Here is a 24,505-nt window from a genome sequence, read left to right on the forward strand (position 1 = left end):
TTGTGGAGAGGGCTTTCCTCCATTTGGAATCTGCATCAGCTAGTCCCTGTTAACCATGCCTTTCAGCAGTATTGCCAAGAATTGTGGTGTGAAGGTTCTTCCTTTCTTTTCTGTCAATTAAAGTAGGAATATCAGATTCCAGAGAGTTCATACATGGTGAGGAGCAGTATACACACTATCATATTGAACTATAATTTTGTGTACAATAGCCTTGCATTTATAAGTCTCTTGTTAACAGGGCGTTTTACATTCTACTATAGGTGAGACTTTTATACTCTTATGAGTGGCTCACCTGTCTGTCACTAGCAGCTCTGTGAACCCTTCTGAGGCAGTGAACGAATCTTACTTGCCACTACAATAACACAAGGACTGGTGTCTATTGGGAAGCTCCACCCAGCTCCAATCCTCCCATTCCAGACCCTGCCCCTGAGAAAACCCACCATGAGCAGCCCCTCCCTGAGACACTCCAGGTCACCTGTCACCAACTACAAGCTGTTTAAGAACCAGCCCAAAGAGCTGCCACGTGCTCTCCTACTCTCTCTCCTGCCTTCCTGAGATTCACCAGGGAGTGTTCTGCTTTGCTCTGTTCTATTTATTAAATCTGGATTCACTAATTTTGTTTAATTTGGCTTATTACTTCAGAGGAGGAACCCAAGAACCTAGGATCCAATACTTACCAATATATAATGAACAGCCACTGTGAAGCAGAGTCTTGTGTATGTACTGGGGGTTGCAATTGCATGTGACATTACTATCAGCTCTGTAAAATGGGCTTCACATGTGTGCAGCCTTTGTAGTGAAATATAAAACTGTAGTCAGTTAGGTTTTGCATTTAAAGTTCTTATGTAACCACTTTAAAATTCTTAATAATTCTGAGCTTGAGCTTCAAGCCAAACCTGAAAGTTAAAGAAATATATGACTGAGTAGTGTAGTTCAAGGGCAGACTCCGGGCCGTGGGGCTGACAGGTGAGTTAAACGACCAGAAATGAGGCAGAGAATATAGTTTTATGTGACAGGAAAAACAGGGGTACTCTGCTTCATTTCAGTGACCAGTGTGATCTGAGGCCGCATTAGCAACTATGATAGAAAGATATATGATGGCAGCTGTGCCCCTGGCTTCAAGAGAAGGATGATGCTACTTCTGAGCAGGTCTGTTCACCATGAGGAGAATATGGGTAGACCTTCCATTGCCGGCACATAAAAATTAACTGTTCCCCTTCAGGGATCGGCAATACCTGTCAATGCCAGTGCATTTATAGTGTTAGGATTTTTTTTAGAAAATGAAAGGTTATACACATTACAACAAAGCCCATCAGGAAGCAGCCTGAATGTTTTGAAGTGTGGAAGACTGACTTTGAAAAAGGCCGGTGATGTTGGAAAGCAAATATCTATTGCCTCCCAAACAGAAATTAAACAGAAAATGCAATTTCCGTAGGAAATTTCAATGAATTGAGAAAACAGCTTCCAATTTATTTTCATCTTTAAATCTAAGATACAGAGGTAAGATGCATTAACAGGCATTTTGAATTATACACACACCGTGAATCCACTTTGGGCTTCTTCAATTGATTCCTCAAATTACAGGATATGTCAGAGCAATATTAAAATACCATTGTCTAGCTTTTAATTTCAAATTAAATATAGGGTGACAGGAAATGAATTTGTGTTAGTTAAGAATGTTCTTACGAGTCCTTGTAGTGGCATCATTAGGAAGAATCTTCTCAGCTTCAGAAATTACTAAGTATTACTTGTCAGGTTGTCTGATATCACTTTCAAATTAATTATGAAGCTGTTACATAAATTTTCATATCCTAACAAATTAATTGGCAAAAATGTGTGCCAGAACTGCCTTTAGTGAGTAGAGGTAAAAAGTTAATAGATATTACTTTTATTATATTACATAAAATTATAAGACCAAATTTTACTGTTTTAAGTTATTCTACTATACATCTTATTGTACATGTGTTATAACTTACTCTATATCCTTAAGTATTGTAATAAGATAATATTCTAAAACTAGTTTTAATAATTTGGAAACTTAAGCATCATTTTCCTTTTTTTTCTTTTTTACTAGATACCACACATTAACATTCACAGATATTTAACAAGTTTATAGCTGAGACTACAAACAGATGAATTGAGTAAAAACACTCAGCTAAAAATTAATGGGAACCCAAGAAATCTACCACAGACTCCAAGGTCTCACCTGATAGGTTATGTTCTATTTCTGCCTTGTGGAGTCAAAACTGGAGATTAAATTTGGGCAATAGTCAAGTCATAATCATAGAAGTGAAAGAGATCTGTGTCTCCTAGAACAATACAGAACTTGTTACTTGGTTTTGCTTTCCTGAAGAAAGTTGTTAATTATTAACAACCAGGACAGCTCACTAATAAGCTTCAGACAGATGTCCTTCTGCTAAAAGGTGCACCGTTACAGTTACAGTTACAGTTACTGATCCTAAATTGGAAACGTCCACTCCACAATGCATCCAGTAGCTTTCCCTTGTAACTTAGTACCCTAGAACCTGTTGTTTGTTCTGTCCTCCTGCTTATATAGTTTGCCTTTGAGATCTCTTGTTCACTGTTTCTCTCTAGCTTCCCCAGGAAATATTATATAGGAACACAGGAAATATTCAAGAAACTGAGGATGAAACGAGACTCTGCATTGCACCTCTAATCCTAGTATTCAGGAGGCTGAGTTAGAGCATTGAGAGTTTTTAAGCAAGCCTTGGGTGCAAAGTCAGTACAGGGCCAAAGAGGATTACATAAGCAAGAGCCTGTCTTGGAAACATGGTGGTGGGGGGGAGAGGGTGCGTGGATACAGTTGTTACGAAATATCACTTTTGCAGTGCTGAAAGTGGAAAAATCCTGAGTCAAAAGCTGCTAAATTCAGGATCATCTGGACACCATTTGATAGAATCTCAGTACACTGCTGGAAAGGTGAAGGAACACTAGAGATTTATCTCACAGTTACAAAGACCTGTGGGATCCAAGTGTCGGTTAAATCCGTGCTTCTGCAGCTGAGAATTAAAACAGTTCCAGAGCTTTCTCCATGGTTTGTAGATGGCTGCTTTTCCCTTAGGTCCCTTTACCCGTCATCTCTTACCCACACTGAATGTCTTTTAAAACAGACAAGCTAAACTTCTTTTAAAATATAAATCATATTGGATTTGGGGCTTAATTGGTACTTGATAATCTCAGTAAAGATGCCATCTCCCCCCAAAGAAAGGAGTCAGAACTTAACAATTCTATTGTGTTTAGTTAGTTAAAGGTTCAGATAATTTCTGAATTTAGGGGCCTTGCTAATCAGGACTAAATAACATGAAGAAAATACAAAGGAAATATGGAATTTTATAACTTTTAGAAGAGACATTGAAATGCTCAGTTTCATAGAACTCTTGTTCAGATCCATTTCCATGTCCCTAAATACTAAGATATTTTTTAGTACTAAGTATCTGTTAATTTTAAGTATTTTTTAACAATTTTAAATCATTTTCTATTGTAAATATCAATAGAATTCAATCAAATTTTAACAGGCATATGTAACAGAAAAAAATAAATTAAAATTTAACTGCATTGAAAAGTTGGTTGTGGGGGCTGGAGAGATGGCTCAGTGGTTAAGAGCACTGCCTGCTCTTCCAAAGGTCCTGAGTTCAATTCCTGGCAACCACATGGTGGCTCACAACCATCTGTAATGAGGTCTGGTGCTCTCTTCTGGCCTGCAGACCTACACACAAACCGAATATTGTATACATAATAAATAAATNGCTCTCTTCTGGCCTGCAGACCTACACACAAACCGAATATTGTATACATAATAAATAAATAAATATTTTTTTAAAAAAAGAAAAGTTGGTTGTGGTTGAACAATCCTCACAAGTGGGAGGAAATTCATTTTCAGAATATATTTTTCCAACGTATAGTAATCTTAAGAAAATAGTTGAATCGATATAGAATAGGATTCAATAAAGATTGGTAGCAACTGAGAATTTAAGTAAAAACATGACTGGATTTTATCAATAATGATGCATTTCATACAAGTGGTTTATAATAGAAATCAAAAACAGGTCTAGAATACTTTATAAGAAAGGAAATCTGAAAAACAGCATGTCCATGTAAAAGATTTTTGTTTGTTTTTGTCTTCAACTGTGAAAATCAACTGGGAGGAAGGGACACCGTTTAATTCAGAATACTATTTAACCATCCTATTTTTGACCTGAAAATTTATGTTGAGAGAGTGCAAATTGTTAATTCTTACAAAACAGAAGGAGAAGTTCATCAAGCAGAATATCTTTGGACAGGTTCCCCTAAGTCTTGGCCTCCACATCTTAGATACTTTCTAATGTACTTATAGTGTTAGTTGATTCCCAAGGGCTCTCAGAGCAATTTGCTAGCTGCAAGGAAGTGTGCCTAACAAAATGCAGCTAGTCCACATTCTCAAACAATACGCTCGAGTGTAAAGCGTAAATCTGTGGGAGAAAATCCTCTAAATCTAAGGATTTGTGCAGAAGTATAAAATGTTCCCACTGTCTCCGAGGATGGCTATGTGGATGCAACCTGTTTTGATGTGTTCTGTATATCTTGAATTAGAGACTTAGTATGGGCATCCTGTAAAAACAAAACAGCTTTCCCAGAATTCTCTGAGCACGTTCATGTTTAAAAGCTTAATTATTTCAGTTCCCGAACTTTATAAAGCTAGGAACAAAATACGTGATTTAAAAAAACTAAGTTACTGTTTACCCAGGCAAGTGCAAAACAATTTTACTGTCAAATGAAATAAGTTTTCTCTTAGCGTTTTGGAGCTCACTTTCGGAAGACGTGTCAAGCAAAAGTACAGTGTGAACCTGGAGCACTGTTTAGCTCACATAAAACGTAAGTACAATCCCCTCAATTAGGCAGTTTGATACAATAACTTCTGTTACGGAAGTAGATCGTTCAAACTAAGTCTTATACACGGGAGGTATATTATAATTGAAACTTGGTAGTGGTTGAATGCTAACTTTTCTATATTCCCACACAATAGCAGACCAGCAGGGAATACTGAGCGGCATTGCGTGATAGCCCATTAGGCAAAATTCCAAAATGGATCTCATGACTCCTGTTCCCGACGTCCATAATTTCATATATAATCTCTTCCCCTTGAATGCAGACAGAAATTTTATCTTGCTTTTGAACAGATGGAATATAGCATAAAGGAAAGATATTATGCAGATCTAAGTTTCCTCATCCAAAAGAAGATTAACTTGGGTCCCTCTGACATAACCAGGTAATCCTCTTTAAAGAGTATCATTAGACCAGCCGCCGCAGGGTGAAGCAGGATCAGTAGATGATCTCCTGCATCTCTGGAGAATTACAGCTATGTGTGAACTATTCCTTCTGAGTTCAGGCGCCAGAAACTATGAGCAAAAAATCCTACCTAGAGGACGAACCAAATTCTGGTAGCAACGGGATAATTGAGCAGATGACTGATTCCAAGTTCCATCGCCTGCTGACACGTCCACCCAAGCCTGTGCCAGGCAAGATGACACCTCAGCTGGCCCCAAATCCTGATCCAGGCAAACCATAAAGTTACAAACGTGCATCGCCATAAAACACTATTTGAAGTCATTTATTATATAACCACTAAAGATTAATACAGAAGTCATGAGATTCACAGAGACAAACATATGACAACATCATTGTTTAAACATTGTCGCCCAGTTTTTATATAAGGCTTAGCATATTTAAATATTTATCTTATTGCTTATATTTGTAGAGGTTTCTCCAAATACTCTTATCTCTTCAGACAATGATTTGTTTAAGAAGCTTTAAAGTAAAAACGTCATTGCATGCAAATATGTGTTGTTAGGTTATAAACTCAGCATTACTTGGCCACGGGTCAGATTTGCCCCAGAACTTCTAAGTATCAGAACTTGTAAACACTTGCTCATTTCAAAAGCCTGACTGTATCAGTGTGTTCCCCGTTCCCTGTTAGGTCATATGGCATGCTTTCAAGATGGGAGGAACCACTGTAATTCTATGTAAATATAAGGTGAGCCATTGATGGATGGTTTTGAAGTTTGGCTGGATTAAAACTGTAAAATCAAGAATGATTTTCTGAAATTTATGCCAATACACAGCAATTCATTGAATCAGAGAGCCATGATTATTTATGGGGTAAAAATCATCAATACAGTTTCATATTTGGTTTCAAGTAAATAATAAAATGTGAAACAAAGCTTAAGGTAAGGAAAAAAATAATAGTCTTATGATCAAAGTGGCAGAAAAATGCACATGTGGTTTGTTCTCTCCCTGATGACATTGTGAGAGCTGCTCTACTATGTAATATTTTTTTTTAAATTTAAAATGTTTTAAAGCCTTTTACAATCAATGTTTTACCACCAGGATTATTATACATACATACATTTTTTTACATTAAGGTCAGATAATGCCTAAGTGTGATTTGTTTCATACAATAATGATTTCAAACCTCCAGATTTCAGGTTAGAGAATGTGCCTCCTTGTTAGCTCAGAAAAAAAGTGAAACTGCCATCTTATTTTCTCCATATCTAAAAGTCTTAAACATTTATATTTTCAGTTGAAGCCTGTCATTCATTTTGAATTCTTTTTATGAAGGATTCATGTCTATAACTATATAAAATTGTATTTTATATGTTTTCCATGTGAATATCCAGTTGTTCTAGTATCATCTATTGAAAATGATTTCTTTGTTCTAATGTATTGTATCTGATAATGATTAAAGTCCAGTTGCCTCTAGTTTTTAGGTATATTTCTGTTCTTTATTCATGAAGAACATAGTCACACATATTTCTTTTGCTGTCTCTTCTCCTTTATTCTCATAATCAATAATTTATTTGTGCAAGTTTATATTTACATCTTGGCTTGCTTTTAGTTGTAACCCTTTATTTACTTATTTTCTTGCAAGCTGGGCCACTCTGGCCTATGACTCCTACATCATTCTTAAAGTCCTTCCCGTAGTTTTCCTTCTTGTTGAACTTTTACTTCCTCTACCTTATTCTGGACTCAGCCACTTCTCATAGGTGTCGTGGTATTTTCATTTACAAAATGATGCATGTTATCTTTAGACTCTGATCTATTGTCTGAGGGAATTCAAATCAAACAGTCCTTCCCCAAGCTGTTCTCTCCCTAAACTCCCTCCCTTCAACACTGCTCTAAGGCCTCCCCCATCTATCCCATCACAGGCATTCCACACCCTTGCGAATGAAGGAAATCTAGATCTCACTGCTAATCACCATATTTCTCTAGATTGCAAGTTAATGATCCAACAAGCAAACACAAGCTTTCTTTGTTATAACTTATTGCTGGGATTGTATTCTTGATTGCCTCAAGACTTGGTTTATTCCATTCTGTCTTCCCCCATAGAATCAAAGAAGGGCAAAATACTAGTATCAAATGATTGATGAGATCTTAAATCCCAGATTTTAATTAACTCACAACTACCACCAGGCATGGCTTCTCAACTCCCTCCCGGCAAATCAGCAACACCAAATTCAAAATCTGTCAGATCTCCTTATAATCTCACGTTGTCTTGTTCTGTGTTGCTCTCTCTAGTTGAAACACTTTGATTACCTCACCTCACATCTTCAAATCTCTTTCACTTTCTACCATAACCGTATATTATAGCAGCAAGCTGGAGGGGAAAAGCATTTTGTACAAAATTGAAATGCTGGATTTTATTTTCCAGTAATGAGATAACTTTTATTTAATAGCAAATATACATGTTAAGGTGGTTTGTTTTTAGAAGCATACATAACTTTTAATTATATGTAAACTTTTAAATATATTAGCATAATATTTTATTATTAATGCTCTTCATAAAATAGAACAAAATTATTTTACAAATTTTCTACTCATAAATAGTAATAACAAAGTCCTATTTGTTATAAAGACAGATTAGTAAATAAAAATATATTGCCATTAGTAATAATAGAGATGATCACTTCTAAGCAATGAATAAAACCTAAGTCTTATTTATAGTTTTATATATATATATAAAATTGAAAATAAATTTGGGCATCTTTCATGAGCACATACAATGTTATGCTGTGAAAGTTAGAGTAAGAACTTTTTATTTTCTTTAAAAAATTGATGGAGGACATTGTTTGGTAGGCACAGGATAATAATGACAATGATTGTGGTAAAATTTCATTTTAATTAGATTTTAGAGTAAACATGGATATGGGCATTTCAGTTTCACAGTTAAACTTAGCTCATTGTAGGCATTGGAATTAAAGCAGTAACTCAGTATAACGTGGTAAGCGAAGACTTGCCTACCTTTTAATTTCATCTTCTTTCTCTAATATCCTAGTTAATTTCAAGTATCATAAAATTCAAATATTCAAAATTACAAGAATTGGAAAATACGTGTGATTCTTCTTAGCACCACTGAATCGCAGCAGTAAAGATTAGCAGCTGTGTTGGCTAATCTTGGTTGAGTCAACCCTGGCTACCATCACACCTGTGGGGGAATTCCTCATTCAATTAGCTGAAGCAAGAAGCCCCACCCTAAATCTGGGTCCCTAGTGATTTCAACCCTCATAGAAGACTTGTAAGGAGAAAACTTGTCTTTTTTTTCCCTGCTTTCCCCCACCCTCGTTGGTAAATTAACATAATCCTGTTGCTGTGACTGGGTGTGACTGGGTTTAGATCTGGTTCCTGCCCCTCTCCCCAGGATTCCAATGGAATGGAGATCAACACTTCTTCAGGACTCCCCACTTCAGATTTGAACTGTTGAGACATTCTGTCTCAGGGACTGAATACAGACTGGTTCTTGCTCTTTCTGTGTGAGATGCTTGTTGGTCTACTCGGACAGCATCTTGTAAGTTTACTATCTCCACATTCTATCATTTTGTTCCCTTGGAGAACACTGACTAATACAACTGACCAACACAAAACATGTCCCTGAGAGTACTGGTTTGAGGCATACTACTCTAAGTATGTGATTACCTATGTGCGTGTGCTTTAATGCGGTCACCAAAATAGTCATTAAGTAAGAATGAATTAAATGGCTACTAGCTCAATAGCATATCAATAAAAAACTTGTGAGTATGACACTTTATCAGCAGGATATTGATAAGGAATGGTTTAGGATTAGTATGTAGTTAATCACAAAACACAGGTATTATACATCAACTGAGTTTTAGGTATATAGAAATGTATATAAAATATATTATATTTTATCAAGCAAATTGAAATACTTTTGAATGGATAGGAATATAAACTGAAAGTGACAACAGGTAATGCCGAAAAGGACATGTGATGTCGAAAAGCTGTAGAAAGTGATGGAAGGAAATCTCTCAAATGTTGACAAAAGGATATTTGTTGTAAGATATTTTGATCATACACTGATGCTCTAGAGACTGCCAATAAAGTTGGCTTTGGATCATAGGGTGAAGCTAGCTACAGTTTGACCAAAATTAGCCATAGAGATTCTGGAGGACCAAAGACATATAGAGAGACACAGGAAGCAGTAGTGTGAGGTTTAGAATGATCCTCAGCACATTTCATCATGGAAGGAGAGAGAGAGAGAGAAGGTCACCAGTTACTTTTCCATTGCTTCTCTGTTTTCAGATTCTTACCCGATATCTGACTCTAGAAATTTTGTTGATGAAGAATAGTTAGATAAATGGTTCAGATATTTGTGAAGGTCATCCATCTACATGTATAGAAGGATAGAGAAGATAGCATCCCAGAGCATATGTCATATGGAAGTAAAAGCAAATGAAAAGTCATAGAAAAAGAGTGGAGATTAAAAATGACAGATTTACAGAATTCTGAGATGTTTCTAAAATGGTTTTGTTTATTAAACAGTCTGCTAAGAGCAAAAAATAGTTATTCTAACTAAAATTTGAGTAACTTATTTCTATTAATTTAAATCTTAAACACTTTACATACTTATCTGACATTGTAGTCTCCATCTCTCTTAATACTAACTATAAGAGTTAATTTAATATAACCAAGACTACCATGTTCCCATACAAAAATTGCAATGACATTTTCCCCACTGATCTTCCAAGGTAGCTTCTGTTAACTTTACCAGTCTGCTTATAATAAGTATGTGCCGTAGTTATAAGTTCACTGCATGAAATTTAAAAAATATTTTTCATTAACTCTGATTTGACTTTTTGTATGTACATTTTTAATCTTTTAAATACGGCAATAAAATGATTAGAAATTAGAAAGATAAAAACCAAAACATTTCATGAAATTACAAATGAAACAACCATTTGCTGGCTTTCTCTTCCCTTTGTCAAGAAATGCTGTCTGTTTCAGGAGGTATAATCCAGCAGTCTGCAAAAGTGTCCTGCAAGTGACCTTGAATGATGCAGATGGAGTCATATTCAGATAAAAACTCCTTAGTTGGTCTAATGGCATCATAGAATCTGTTTATGCTGGCTAAAACTGTGCTTAAAATTAACATGAGTTTAACAAATAATTCAAAACCAATTATCTTCTCTAATCACATTTTAGTACACAGAAATGCAGATCTCCACTTGAGAATTTAAAATTGTGGTAACAGCTTTAGTTTAACTTCATTCAGTCTACTGGAAATAAAATGATCTCACATCAACAACTGTTTCTCTTTCATCTCAAGGAACAACTTGTCTAGAATTTGCCATTTGTTTTACTCGTTAAGTAGCTTTTAAACAACCGGGCTTTCTACCCTACAGAATCACAATTGTCTTTCATGTTAGCTAATGCTCTTATCACAGTAAATTTTATTGCCACTTACACCATGATTCTAAATGTTCACCAATATTGAGTAATTTTTTTCTCAGAACAGAAAGATCTGTCTGTTTCTACAGAAGTGGTTTACTCTCTCACGTTCCCCTTAAATTTTCTCAGATGTGACTTCAGGCCACTGTCTCTTGAGTGAAGCACTTTGGCCACCTTCCAGTCACCCCTTCTCTCCTTTTCATGCTGATTCTTTTAAGAATTTGTTCTTTTTAAATCCATATTGTTCATTCATCTCTTTATTTGCATTGTTTCAGGAATTTCACCCTGTCTTTGTAACATTAGCACTCTGTGGAGAATGGAGAAAGCCCTGAAAGAGTGAAATCCTTAGTGTGTTATAGACATGGGGAGAGCCATGTCAAGGACACCAAAGCCTCAGACACATGGAAGATGGCAAAGGCTTCCTTCCCCACACTAGACTCAGAGAAATGACAAAACTATTCTTGAGTATCTAAAGGAGAATGCTGACAGTGGGCAGAAGATGCCCTCAAGAGACTGTTCCTACTAACATTAGCGAAGCTTGTCCCCTTCAACCAGAGATATAAAATAATGCTGCCTGCCTCCTCCTTTACCTGTATGTAGTAACATCCTCCTCCTGTTCAGCTGTATGCAGTAACCCCGCCTTTCTGTTTGACTGTGTAGCAAACATTCTGAAATCTGAGCTGCTGTGATGCTGCGGTTTTCTCCATCAGAGAGCGCAGTCCACCAAAACCGCTTTTCTATATAGCTTCTTTTCATTCCCTCCACACCCCAGTCAGATCTGTGCCTGGAAATTTGCTGGATAGGGCAGCACCCCAGGCTCCCCCCTCTTCAACTGTTCTCATACTTCCCACTCCCTCTTGTATCCATCTAATCTTAGTCTATTTAATGTTGTTCATAAATGTGTGTGTGTGTGTGTGTGTAGTAGTGTGGTAGCTTGATCTGGCTTCTTAGATATCTATCAAGATATCTCATCTGTAAGAAAGACACATTCCCTCTCAATAGCCACCATTTTGCCTCTACCTTTTCCTTTAGGTTTAGAGCATTGTGAGGTTTCCTGTATCCACAGGGGATGATAACAGGTGTTGTTACTGTACAGGTTTATTTAGGAAAGCATGTTGTTACAATTCTGTGGGGTCATCTCTCTGCCATGGACAATACTATTTTATGAGATGTCATCATCCTCTGGCTCTTATAATATTTCTATCTCCTGTCCACAATGTTCCGTGAGACTTAGTTATAGGGGTTGTGTTGTAGATGTATCTAAATGTGCCTAGAGATCCCACAGTCAGTTGCCCTCTGCATTTTGATCAGCTGTGGATTTCTATCATGATCTCCGACAGCTGTATAAAGGTGAGGGGTGAGAGCTATACTTATCTGTGAATATAAGGGCAGGCATTTAGAACGCAGTTGGGAATTGGCAGTGGTAGGTTCATCTCTAGGGTCCACGACCTCACCAGCCACAGATGATTGACTAGGTTTACATTAACAAGCATGAATTCCTTGTTATTAAGTAACCCTTAAATCCAACCAGATGGATATTGGTTTCCTCAGATATAAGAGCTGGTTTTGCACCCTAGGGTATATCTTGAAATGCTGGTCATGCTTGTAATTCATAGGCTTTACCTTACCAACGTTTAGTCAAGTCAAATTTTATTAAGAAATAAAAAAAGAAGAATAATTTTTCTAAATCAAGGGTAAAAATCAAAATTTAAGTTGTCAGAATTCTTGGTATCTCAAAATACTTCGATATAATCAAAATTAATTCTTCTTACCTATAAATTATTTATCACAAATATTCCATAAAGGTTCTCAAGATGTTATTAGATATTGTTGTTAACAATTATGCAAAAAAAAACTATTCAAATTATTTCAATATGAGCACGGTCTTAGTCAATGTTCTATTCTCGTGACAATACATCATGATCATGACAACTCTTATAAAAGAAAACATTTAACTAAGACTAACCATACTTCAGAGTAATTCCCATCCCCAACAATAGATAGCCAACACAACACAAACTTAATGATTGTCTCAGATAAGGTTTCTATTGCTGTGAAGAGACACCATGACCATGACAACTCATATAAAGGAAAACATTTTTACTGGGGCTCGCTTACAGGTTCAGAGGTTTAGTACATTATCATCATGATGAAAAGGATGGTGGCACTAAGGCAGACATGGTGCTGGAGAAGTAGCTGAGAGTTCTATATCTGAATTCACAGGCAGCAGGAAGAGAGAGCCACTGGGTCTGGCTTGTGCTTTGGAAATCTCAAAGCTCACCCCCAGAGACACACTTCCTCCATCAAAGCCACACCTATGGTAACAAGGCCATACCTTCTAATCCTTTCAAATAGTGCCACTCCCTAAGCATTAGAATATATGAACCTATGAGGATGATTCTTATTCAAACTATCAGAAGCTCTCTTATGATTTAGGACTCTTTATATTAAGGGTTAATTCTCAGGAGACAATTTGACAACTTAGGACATACTTTGCAATTTCTGGAGTCAGGAAAGGGCTGTGAAACTGAGACAGTTTCCAATATACATTCATTATGTATACCTTCCTTATGCTGCGAAGTCTCCTATGCTGGACAGCATAATCCTCCATAACAAAGGATTATCCAAGCTATAATGCTGATAGCAAAAGGATAAACCAATATAGAAGGAACTAACTTGAGATTCTTATGATTTGACAATTGCTCTGTTGTTTTCTTGGTTGAGAAGTCACATTTTTTTTTCACTCCCAACAGCTAGCTGGTTTAATTTGAGATGTTCTGTTCTTCACTTAGTCATATCACTGCCTCTGTAAAATGCTCCAAACAGAAGAGCTTCCTATTACCTAATAACATAGAGTGCTCTAAATTGTTCACATAAGGAAGAGGTGAGGACCATTTTGGTGCCTATATCTCACAAAAATCATGGCTATTACTACACTGTAAATTATGTGAGTAGGATGAAAATGTTACGGAGTGTAGTCTGCATAATTTTCACATCAATGGAATACTTAACATCCAACATATCCTGTTTGAATTTAATGGCAAAAGTAAGAATGACTATTTTCCTTTTCAATATGTTGAAACATTTTCTTTGTGTTCTTAACAAAATCCATCCTAAGATTCTGAGTCCAAATAACCCTACAGAACATAATATTTTTAGATATTAATTTCCACTGTCATATAATTGTTGTTCTTCTTTTTATTGATTAAAATTCTTGACGCATATGTATTTATGCATATTCAAAATTATCATTGTTAGCTATGCTTTGAGAGATTCTATTAAGTATACAAGACAATTAGGGCAAATCTATAAATAATGTAGTGAAGTGTTTACAAGCAAGTAAAATTTGATAAATAAACTGTTCAATTTTATGCTGACTTACATTTTCAATTCATATGTACTAATTTCTTGAAATATATACTCAATATCTAAAATCCACCTGCAACTCTAACTAGGCATATTTTTATTTTTCCTGTTTTTTTTTTTGGGGGGGAGTTAATGACATGAACTGTGAACTCTTTTGTCACCTTGAATTCAAGAAAGAATCCTTGTGTAATAATTACTTATTTTTTTAGAAGAAGAGCTAGTCGTTTAAAACAATCCTTGATAACCAGGTACTAGTTCATTAAATTACTAAACCACATTTACATCCACTAAATTGTAGTATCTAATGAGTTTTTACTATTGACAATACAAGAGATATAATGACATTACATGCCCACTTAGAATCTATAATAAGGAGTTCTAATTGGTTTAATAAAAAAATAGCTTGGTGTGGGAAATTCTTCTGTCTATATGTTGCTTTTATTGGTTATTGAATAAAGAAAATGTCTTGGCCTGTGATAGGGCAAAAGAACAGAACTAGGCAGAGAAAACTAAAGGGAATTCTGGGAGAAAGAAGAACAGAGCCACTGAGATGCAATGGAGCTACCACTGGAGATAGATGTCCTGAAACTTTGTTGGTAGGCCACGACCTCATGGTGATATACAGATTAATAGAAATGGGTTAAATTAAGATATAAGAGTTAGCCAATAAGAAGCAAGAGCTAATGGGCTAAGCAGTGTTTTAATTAATACAGTTTTTGTGTGATTATTTTGGATCTAAGTTATCTGAGAGGATGGGATGAACAAGCAGCCCTTCCTCCAACAATAGTTTGACAGCAAATTTTGAACTGGCAATTATGAAAAAAAATTAAGCTCTGCAGAACTTAGTAGATTCTGTTAGATTAGGGAGGTCTCACAGACTGGCCTGTTCAGAGAATGGTCACTCACTGTCAGTGTGGTGTGGGCTTTATTTGCTTAAATACCTTCATTTGCACATATGTCTCACTTGCAATTGCTGTGTATAAATTTTTAAAAAATATTTATAAAAACTTTGTAAAAAAAATAACTCAACTTATGTATCTGAAATGGAACTATTTAGCAGTTAAAGATAAGAAGCAAGCTTTCCTATTTTTAACAATTTCCTAATACTGACCATAGAAATCAATGAGCAACTGCGGATCACTTTAGATAACATCTTAACTAACCAGAAGCTTCATTGCAATCTTCTATGTATATTAGGATATATTCCAGGCCACGGCATAGAAAGTAGGCTTTGTCTATTTGGCATTTATGTTGACTTTTCTAGCAATATATTTTTATTAGCATCTGACAACAAAGGAGATACACTACAACCCTGTTCCATTTTTAGATTTTCTTTCTAGAATCATAATATAATTCACAGCTGAATTGTAAACATTGTGTATTTCCAAAAATACTTTGGAGATTGTTTATTTTTTCATTTAGTATTGTTTCAGTTTTACTCAATAGTTCTATGTGAGAACTATATCTCATTCTGAGGAAAGACTTTTTATAAATGTGAAATTAAAATAATCTCGTTATAGTCCTTGGACTCTGTACTAGTTAGAATCTGCATGGTTTCTTGGGATTTGTTAGATCTCTATGCCTTGATTTCTTTCTTTTCTTTTTTACTACTTCTTCTTCTTCTTCTTCTTCTTCTTCTTCTTCTTCTTCTTATTATTATTATTATTATTATTATTATTATTATTGGTTCTTTGAGACAGAGTTTCTTTGTAGCTTTGGAGCCTGTCCTGGAACTAGCTCTTGCAAACCAGGCTGGTCTCAAACTCAGAGAGATCCATCTGCCTCAGCGTCCCAAGAGCTGGGATTAAAGACCTGTGCCACCACCACTCAGCTACATGACTCTGATAGTCACATACAAACTCCCAAAGCCAGAATGAAATACACTGTTATTAAGCTCTTTGTTTGAATTCTTTCCACAATGCCTAAGTAGAGACAGAGGTGCAGATGGGCTCTAATGAAATTTTGTTTCAGGACTTTGCTCAATTGTAGTCTAAATTCCTTCAAAACAGAACACATCGTTTAAATTGTGTACTTGTAAAACTCATTTAATTAACATCTTAGTATAGCTTTTTATTTTAAGGGACCAAAATTAAATTAAAGGAAATGTACAATGTCCTAAACTTTGCTAAATTAAATGCGTTTCTTGACGATTATTGACATATGAAGCCTTTTTGTTCTGGCTGAAGATTTCACAGTTAAAACATTGGGTATAAATTTCTGTTCTGTGAAATATACAGGTGCTGTCTGATGTAGCACATTAGCAAACCCCTTCAGATACTGTAAGATTAATTCTTCCTGCTGTTCCAAAGATAATTGGGACAACTGTTAAGTCAAACTTTTTTTTCTTTTCATTTTATTTCAAAGCTTGTTTTATCTTGAGGCTTACAGAAGTTATTCTCTTATGTGGTTCACCATGAAAATATATTTATGATTCCTTCCTAAATATTAAGTTAGGAAGTTTAATCAGGTATGAATGTAAATGGTATTTTTCAAAAAACTTTTCATTTGATTCACAAAACAAGACAGCTAATTTGGTAGCATAGCTTACCAAAAATAAATAAATAAATAAATAAATAAATAAATAAATAAATAAATAAATATAAAAAGACAGGACTTTGGCCTAAGCAACTCTGCTACTTAAGTTCTGAAATTATGCAATTTTTAAATGTTTATAATTCTATATAAAAAGGAAAATAGAAAAGTCTAATGTTCTTTGAAGCCTTATCTTCTTTTTTGATGTATTTGGGGCATTTTGAATACCAATATATTTTTTTCACTGATACTATGTAACACAAATTGGTCTTGACAGGAAAAAAAAAAACTTTGTTGGGGGGGGCAGTGGATTTCTGATCTTTTTTTAAATCTTGACTCTACATGTCTATGCAGAGGTAAATACTGAGTGTTTAAAAGCATATTTATTTTGTTACCTTTAAATAAACTTCTGTAATCTAATGTTGTTAATTCTCCCTCCTTAGCCCCAGGGTAGTCAGATAAAGATGTCTGCTACTTTTATCAGGTAAGCAAATACAATTTCAATTGATTGGGTGCAATTATTAATAATAGCCAATGAATTTTATCTTTATGTAGACTATTGACAAAACCCTTTCTTGATAGTTAAGTTCATATGGAGTGCTGTTTAGAAAGATAACAAAAATAACTAGATATCCAGTCTAGAAAGAAAATATCAATAGCAAGTTCTCAACTGTTCTTATTCCCTGGCATTCTTCTCATTTCAATTCAAATAATTTTAAGTAATATGTTAAACTTCTTATTTTATTATTATTAAGACATAATTGTACTGTGTGCAATTCCACAGGAAGCTGGGAATATGTCTCTTCAACTTTCAGGTATACTACTCTTGGGCACATACTGAAAGAACTCTGAATCCTACTATAGAGATTTTTGCTGAAATATGTTCATTGTTGCTCTATTCATAATAGCCAGAAATTGGAAACAGCCTAGGTATCCATAAACTGATAACTGGAGAATAAAAAATGTCATGTATTTGAATAATTAAATAGTTTTAATGTCTTTAGAAAATAAAATGATGAAGTTTATAAGTAAATGTTAGAACTTTAAAAAGTCATCCTGCTTGATATAACCCAGGTTCAAAAGCATAAATATGGCATTGATTCTCTTATTATGGATGTTATCTTTCAGGCATTTGGTAGACATACTACAATGTGTATACCATAGAGAACAGGTATTGAGGAAAGAACTGGAAAGAAGGGAGGATCTCCCATGGAAAAAGAATTATAATATATAGTTATGGAGGAGTCACAGTGGTTAGACTGGAATGGGAAAGTTAAATGGGGAGGAGGATGGAAGAGAGTGGTAAGGAAGGGATACAGGGAGAGACAACTAACACTAAGGACTATTTGAGTGGGCATGGGGACACCTAACACTGTAGTCACTTCTTAAAACATAACCATAGATGAGAGTAACCTAAGTCAAGTCAACAAGTAATGGGAGAGATGGTATCCTAACTAGACATCTTTTTCCACCATGTGAAGCCTCCAGTGCCAGAAATAGTTAAATGTAGTTGAACTGTTGGCCAAGGGGTCCCCATTCAAACTCTTAAATAACTCAAGGCTATTGGTTGTTCTCCACAAATTGGTGGTCCTGTTGCTGAAGACAACACTTGGATATCTCACTGAACACAGAGAACTTGGGCTGGTACCTACATAGAGCCTTCAGCTCTACTGAATAGTAGAGTTCAACGTACTGGAAGGTACTCTGCACACTCCTGGAAGCAAATGGTAATCAGCAACACAGCTACAAACCCTTTGATCTACATTGGAGATCTGCCTACTGCTGGTGCAATGATGGCACAATTGTTGTAGGAGTAACCAAGTAGTCTCTGATTGGAGGTAAGACCCACTCCATGAGATGGAACCCATTCTTGATACAGTGTGGGTGACCAAGAATCTGAGATTGGATAGACCACAGGCCTGGGAAAAAAAAAAACAAATACTATTGTTCTACTAATTATATGTAGCAGTAAATGCCATTTAGCTATACCCTTAGGCGAGTGTCTCTGTTAGCCATCATCAGAGAATCTTCCTGCTATAGATGGAAACTAAGAGAGAGAATCCATGCAAAATACAGCTGACCACATATGAACCCATGGAAGCCTGTGGCATCACACTCATGGTCTGTACTGGTTCAAGACAGATGGTGCCCATGCTCTTAGAGAGGAAAGTTGACAAAGGGCTCCAAACCCTAATCAAAAAGCTATCTGCAATTGATACCACTTGCAAAGGATAAATTAGTTTTCTCCAATGGAGTCTCACTGAGTATATTAACCACACTTCAGGGTAAGGCCTATGTCCAACAGTAGATAACCAATACAACATAAACTTAATAGTCATCTTAGTTAGGGTTTCTATTGTTGTGAGTGGACTCCATGAACATGATAACTCTTATAAAGGAAAAAAAAGACATTTAATTGGGGCTGACTTACAGGTTTGGTTTAATATGTTATTGTCATGGCAAGAACCATGATGGCATGCAGGTACACATGGTGCTAGAGAGTTTTACATCTTGATTGATAGGTAATGTCAAGAGAGAGACAATTGGCATTGCTTGAGCTTCTAAAACTTCAAAATCTATCCCAGTGATACATGTCCTCTAATAAGGCCACACTTATTTTAACAAGGCCATACCTTTAATGATGCTGTTCTCTATGAATCTATGGAGGCCATTTTCATTCAAACCATCACAATGGTATTTTTTGTAGGATTTTTGTCTCATGTTGATTTTTTGGTAACTTTTTGTTTTATTTGCGTTTTGCTTATATATTATGGGTTCCAATTTTGTGTATTTGAGGGGTTTTGTAATTTAAAGAATATATGTGAGTTATTTAAGTTTGTTTTCATTAGTTTCATTTGCTTGTATATTTGTTCTTTTAAAGAGAGAAAACAAGAAAGGTAGATTTAGGGAGGTGGGAAGAATCTGAGAAAGGTTGAAGTGGGGAATAATATGATCAGAAAATATATTGTATGAAAAAGATATTTTTAATAAATCAGAGAAAAAAGAGGGTCTATACCAAAAAAGGAAAAATGAATCATAATTGAACTTATGCAATTCTCAATATAGAATTAGGTAATTGTTATATACTAGTGCAGGTGACAATCACCTATGCATATGATACCAGATTAAGAAAAAAGTAACTACTGGTGCAATGTGAATTCCTATGCATTATTATCTTGTGTCTTTCCACAGTGACAACAGAGTTTATTGTTCCTATTATTTGGCATATGTCACCCTATGCATATTTATACATTTATATCACACACATATGCAGTTGGAGGAGGCTACTTTACTTTGTGAGAAGGGGTTTGTATAACCTTGGCAGCCCAGGAAAGAGGCCAAATCCATGGCCTTTCTTGGTTTCTGGGTCTTGAAGTTAAATTATAACAGCTCGCCCTATTTTCCTGCCTTATTGCCCCTGGAGAGATATGATCCTCATCAACTTTCATGGGAAGCTGAGGGTCAGGAGATCTCATCTTCAGTAACTGATTCCAGATGCTGAAGGTATGTAGTCCTTACCTATTGAAGACCATGCAACTTTCACCCTAGCTGATCGAAAGGAGATGGAGACTTCTCAGTTTTGTTTTGATACTGCTCCGAAACCCACTGGAAATGAAGTTGGAGTTTGACAGCTTCTGACAGTCTCAAAGTCCATTCACAGCATGTATTCCCGTATTTCAATGATGATCTGAGATAGAGTTACAGCTCTATTGGCTATTTCTCAGGCTCATAGGATTTGTATCCAAAGTTAGATAAGCACTACTCTTCTTCTTCTTCTTCTTCTTCTTCTTCTTCTTCTTCTTCTTCTTCTTCTTCTTCTTCTTCTTCTTCTTCTTCTTCTTCTTCTTCTTCTTCTTCTTCTTCTTCTTCTTCTTCTTCTTCTTCTTCTTCTTCTTCTTCTTCTTCTTCTTCTTCTTTTCTGGCATTGTAATAATGACCTTCAAAATTTCAATGCTGCCATTTGTTTCCTAAATCAGCAATGTCCCTTCAAGTCCCAGCATCTAATTTCTGTACACATCCTTCTGAGAAAGTTCCAGCAAAGCCTACTGTTCCTTTCTGAAGTTCACAGCCACTCATCACAGGCCACTGCCACCATGGCCTAGCTCCTCTGAATTCTCCTTGTAGCAGTTTGAAGAGCAGAAATCTTGGGCCCACAAGGTACCTCCATCATCCACAGAGTAGAATCCACAGCACCACAGCACTGGAAAAAACCGAGAATATTAACTTTTATTAAATATTTTGCTTTTGAGCTTTACTCATATCGGTCTCTAATTCTTGATTCTTACCTAAAAACATTGCCACAGAGCCCTAAATATAGTGAATTTAAAAATATACTTAGCATGTGTGTTTACATATGTGCCTTCCCATACATATGGAGGTCAGAGCCTGTTGCGGGAGGTCTTTCCGCCCCTCCAACCAATAGCTGCTGTAATACCAGCATGGTCTCACTCCCTTTAAAAAAGCAGCTATTTCCTCTGCTCGCTCTCTTCTCTTCCTGCTCCGCTGGAGACTAGACTCCCTTCCTGGTTGCGCAGATGGCTGTTGTCTGGGATTTTGATCTGTAAGTTTTTTCCCCTTTAAATAAATAACACCCTATTAATCATAACTCCAAACTGGTGTTGCCTTGTTTGTGACTTACGCCTTCAAGAGCCAATTCTCTTTTCCCATCTTTGCAGTGGTTCCAGAAATCCAACTTGTATGGTAAGAGCTTTTATTTGCTGAGCCAGTGCTCAGGTCAGGTATATGTGATTTATTCACTTATAAAATTGTGTTGTTATATTCATGTAAAGAGTGTGATGACAGATATATAGATAGATGTTCGATAGATATATAGACAGATAGCTAACATTATCCCCCATACAATGAATGATCTTGACCATATCTCTTTGTGCAGAGTCATGTGAGATCATCTGGGAATTATGTCAGGATGAAAATTGATATAAATAAATATCACTATTGCTTAAAAGCAAAAAAAAAGATGAAGACATCCATGGTTTCAATTAATACCTAAATATGACATCTTCCCAAAGAGTTGTGTCAACATACATTTTTACTAGCACTGCGTGAAAGTTTCCATTTTCCCAGAGTCAGCAGAATATAGAGATTGGGCTTTTGAATGTTTGTATGCCTGCAGGCCAGAAGAGGGCACCAGACTCCTTTACAGATGGTTGGGAGCCACCATGTGGTTGCTGGGAATTGAACTCAGGACCTTTGGAAGAGCAGGCAATGCTCTTAACCTCTGAGCCATCTCTCCAGCCCCCCGGGCTTTTGAATGTTTTAATCATTGGTCATGAGGTATAATTCATTTTTTCTTTACATCTCACATTTTGAAATTCATTACTGGTATGAGTATTGTAGAACTCAAGAAGGCATTGTTGCAGACGATTAGCTTGTGCCAAGTTAGACTTTACTCATGATCTGGTGTTGAAATATGAAGCGGCGGCAGGGCTGCGTCCCCGGCACCCGGCCGCCCGCATGGATAGCTTATGCCCAGAAATAATTACACGGAAACTGTATTCTTTCTAACACTGCCTGGCCCGGCTTGTTCCAGCTTCTTATTGGCTAGCTCTTACATATTGTTCTAACCCATTTCTAATATTCTATGTAGCCCATGAGCTGGCTTACCAGGGAGGATCTTAACCTGCGTCTGTCTGGAGCGGGAGAATCATGGCGACTCCTCGACTCAGCTTCTTTTTCCCAGCATTCTCTTCTGTCTACTCCGCCTACCTAATTTTCTGTCCTATGAGGGCCGAGGCAGTTTCTTTATTATTACAAGACCCACCTCCATCAATCTGGGAACGAAAACCTTTCATTAATTGACCTTTAACTGCTTGTGTGGTTGTATTTTCTAATCTATCACTTTCAATATGTATTCTTAGAAGCCCAGTATTTGAATCACCTGGGAACTCCTTAGCAGTGCAAATTATAGAGTCCCGCCATTGGCCAACTATTTTTGAAACTCCATTGTGGCCAGATGTGTTCCACCAGTGTTGGTTGTAAAGTTAAATCAGAGAACCAACAGAACTTGCCATGCAAGTTTCTCCTCTTCTTTTTAAATTGTTTTTTATTGAGCTGTACATTTTTTTCCTAGTGTCTTCTCTTATCTCCATTGTGTCTAGTCTCTACTCCTTATGATATACTTGTGTGTGTGTGAGAGAGAGACAGAGACAGAGAGACAGAGAGACGGAGAGAGAGGATAACGTTCTATGAACTGTACATGAATGAGTTCAATCTTCCTGTTCATGTCGAGAGATGTCAGTAGATCTACAATTGGAAGAAAACTAAGCAGGGTTGTCATTATATATCTTTTAAAATCTGTCTCTACAACTGACTTGCAGCAAGCGAATGTGGGTAGAGAACAGGAAAGCAGGGAGTTAAACAGTTAGCTCTGCAGCATCTGGGAGAAGCAATGCTGCTTATTTCCACAAGCGGCAGGGCTGTTACACCTACAGGCTTCCCAGCAGTTTCTAGGAAATGTGACACCCTGTTATCCAGCTTGGGACTGCAAGTTTGAATTTTCTCCATCATACAAGTGACTCCCCGCTGCTCTGAAAACATTAAAAGCTTCTCTTTTCCTTTGCAAGGGTGTGAAAAGCATTCCATGCGCTGCTGCAAATGAGGTGACTTTTCAAACATCTTGACCTGCAGTGGAGGAGTGTGTAGGGTAGAGGGTGAGGGTAGAAATGATTTCAAAGCATCGAGCTCATTTGAAGAACTTGCAGAGTGAACGCAACCTAGCATATTTCAGCAGCAGTGAAGTCAGCACGGTACATGCTTTCCAAAGAACTTCATGTGCTTTCAAGGTGATGAAGCAACCATTCAGCCAATGTATTTCCGAACAAAGGTAGCAATGAAAAGGGAGTTTAGCAGGGGAACAAAAGCTTGGGGTTTGGTGGCTTCTCCAAGAAGCATTCAAAGTTCCTACAGGTCACAATGGCACACACTGTAATCCAGCATTGGATAGGCAGTAATAAGAGGATCTTGACAAGTTCAAGCCCAACCTGGTCTACACAGTGAAACCCTACATCAGTAAAACAAAACAACCCGACAAATGTTTTAGAGTGTCCTAAATACACTACTAAGAAAGAGAAGCCCCAGACCCTTGTTTTAAATCATGTACAAAGAAGCAAAAGCCCTTTTCAAGAAGCCTCACAGCTTATTCTTATCTCATGCCTGAACACTCCTAACATCATAATTTATTCTAAAATATTTCACAGGAAAATATTATAACCGTGACTACCTGATCATTTTTTTATTTTTTTAAATCTGATAGATTTATTTAAGTAAGGATTATAGCAAACCAGTTAATGATGCAGTGGGCCACGTAGTTTATTGTAAGGTGTTTTATTTATATGCATTTTCAACATTCTTCGACTGCTCGTCACAATAGGCATTTTAAGGATGCCAGCCATGTTGTTCTTTGTATCGTCTTGTTTTCAGTTCTCTGTGCTAGACTTGGGAGGCTCCTAGACATTAGGTCATAATCAGTTTGACTCTAGGTAAAACAGTTTTCCATTACCCCAGACAGCAAGGCATCTATCGAAAGGGTCCAGGAAAGGAGATTTCCAAGTCTCCCTTGGAAACCAGCTCCAGGGCCAATTCCTGATTCAACATCAGTGTGTTCAAACATTTATTACCATCCAATTTTCCAGCAATGTTCTGTTGATATCAATAGCATTGATCACGAGCGCCCTAAATCCCGTCAGCTAAAACTTAATCCCGTATGTACATTTGACTGCCTGAGTAACAATATCCCTTGCGTAATGATCCTTTGCACACTTAAGACTTTTAATTGACCTTGGCACAGGATAGCATATAGCATTAAAAAAAAAAAAAAAGATGCCGATTGCTCAAGAGCGGTGTAGCTAGC

This window comes from Alexandromys fortis, unplaced genomic scaffold, assembly GCF_014885135.2.
Source record: "Alexandromys fortis isolate MF-2015 unplaced genomic scaffold, M_Fortis_MF-2015_v1.1 scaffold_24, whole genome shotgun sequence".
Lineage (NCBI taxonomy): Eukaryota > Metazoa > Chordata > Mammalia > Rodentia > Cricetidae > Alexandromys > Alexandromys fortis.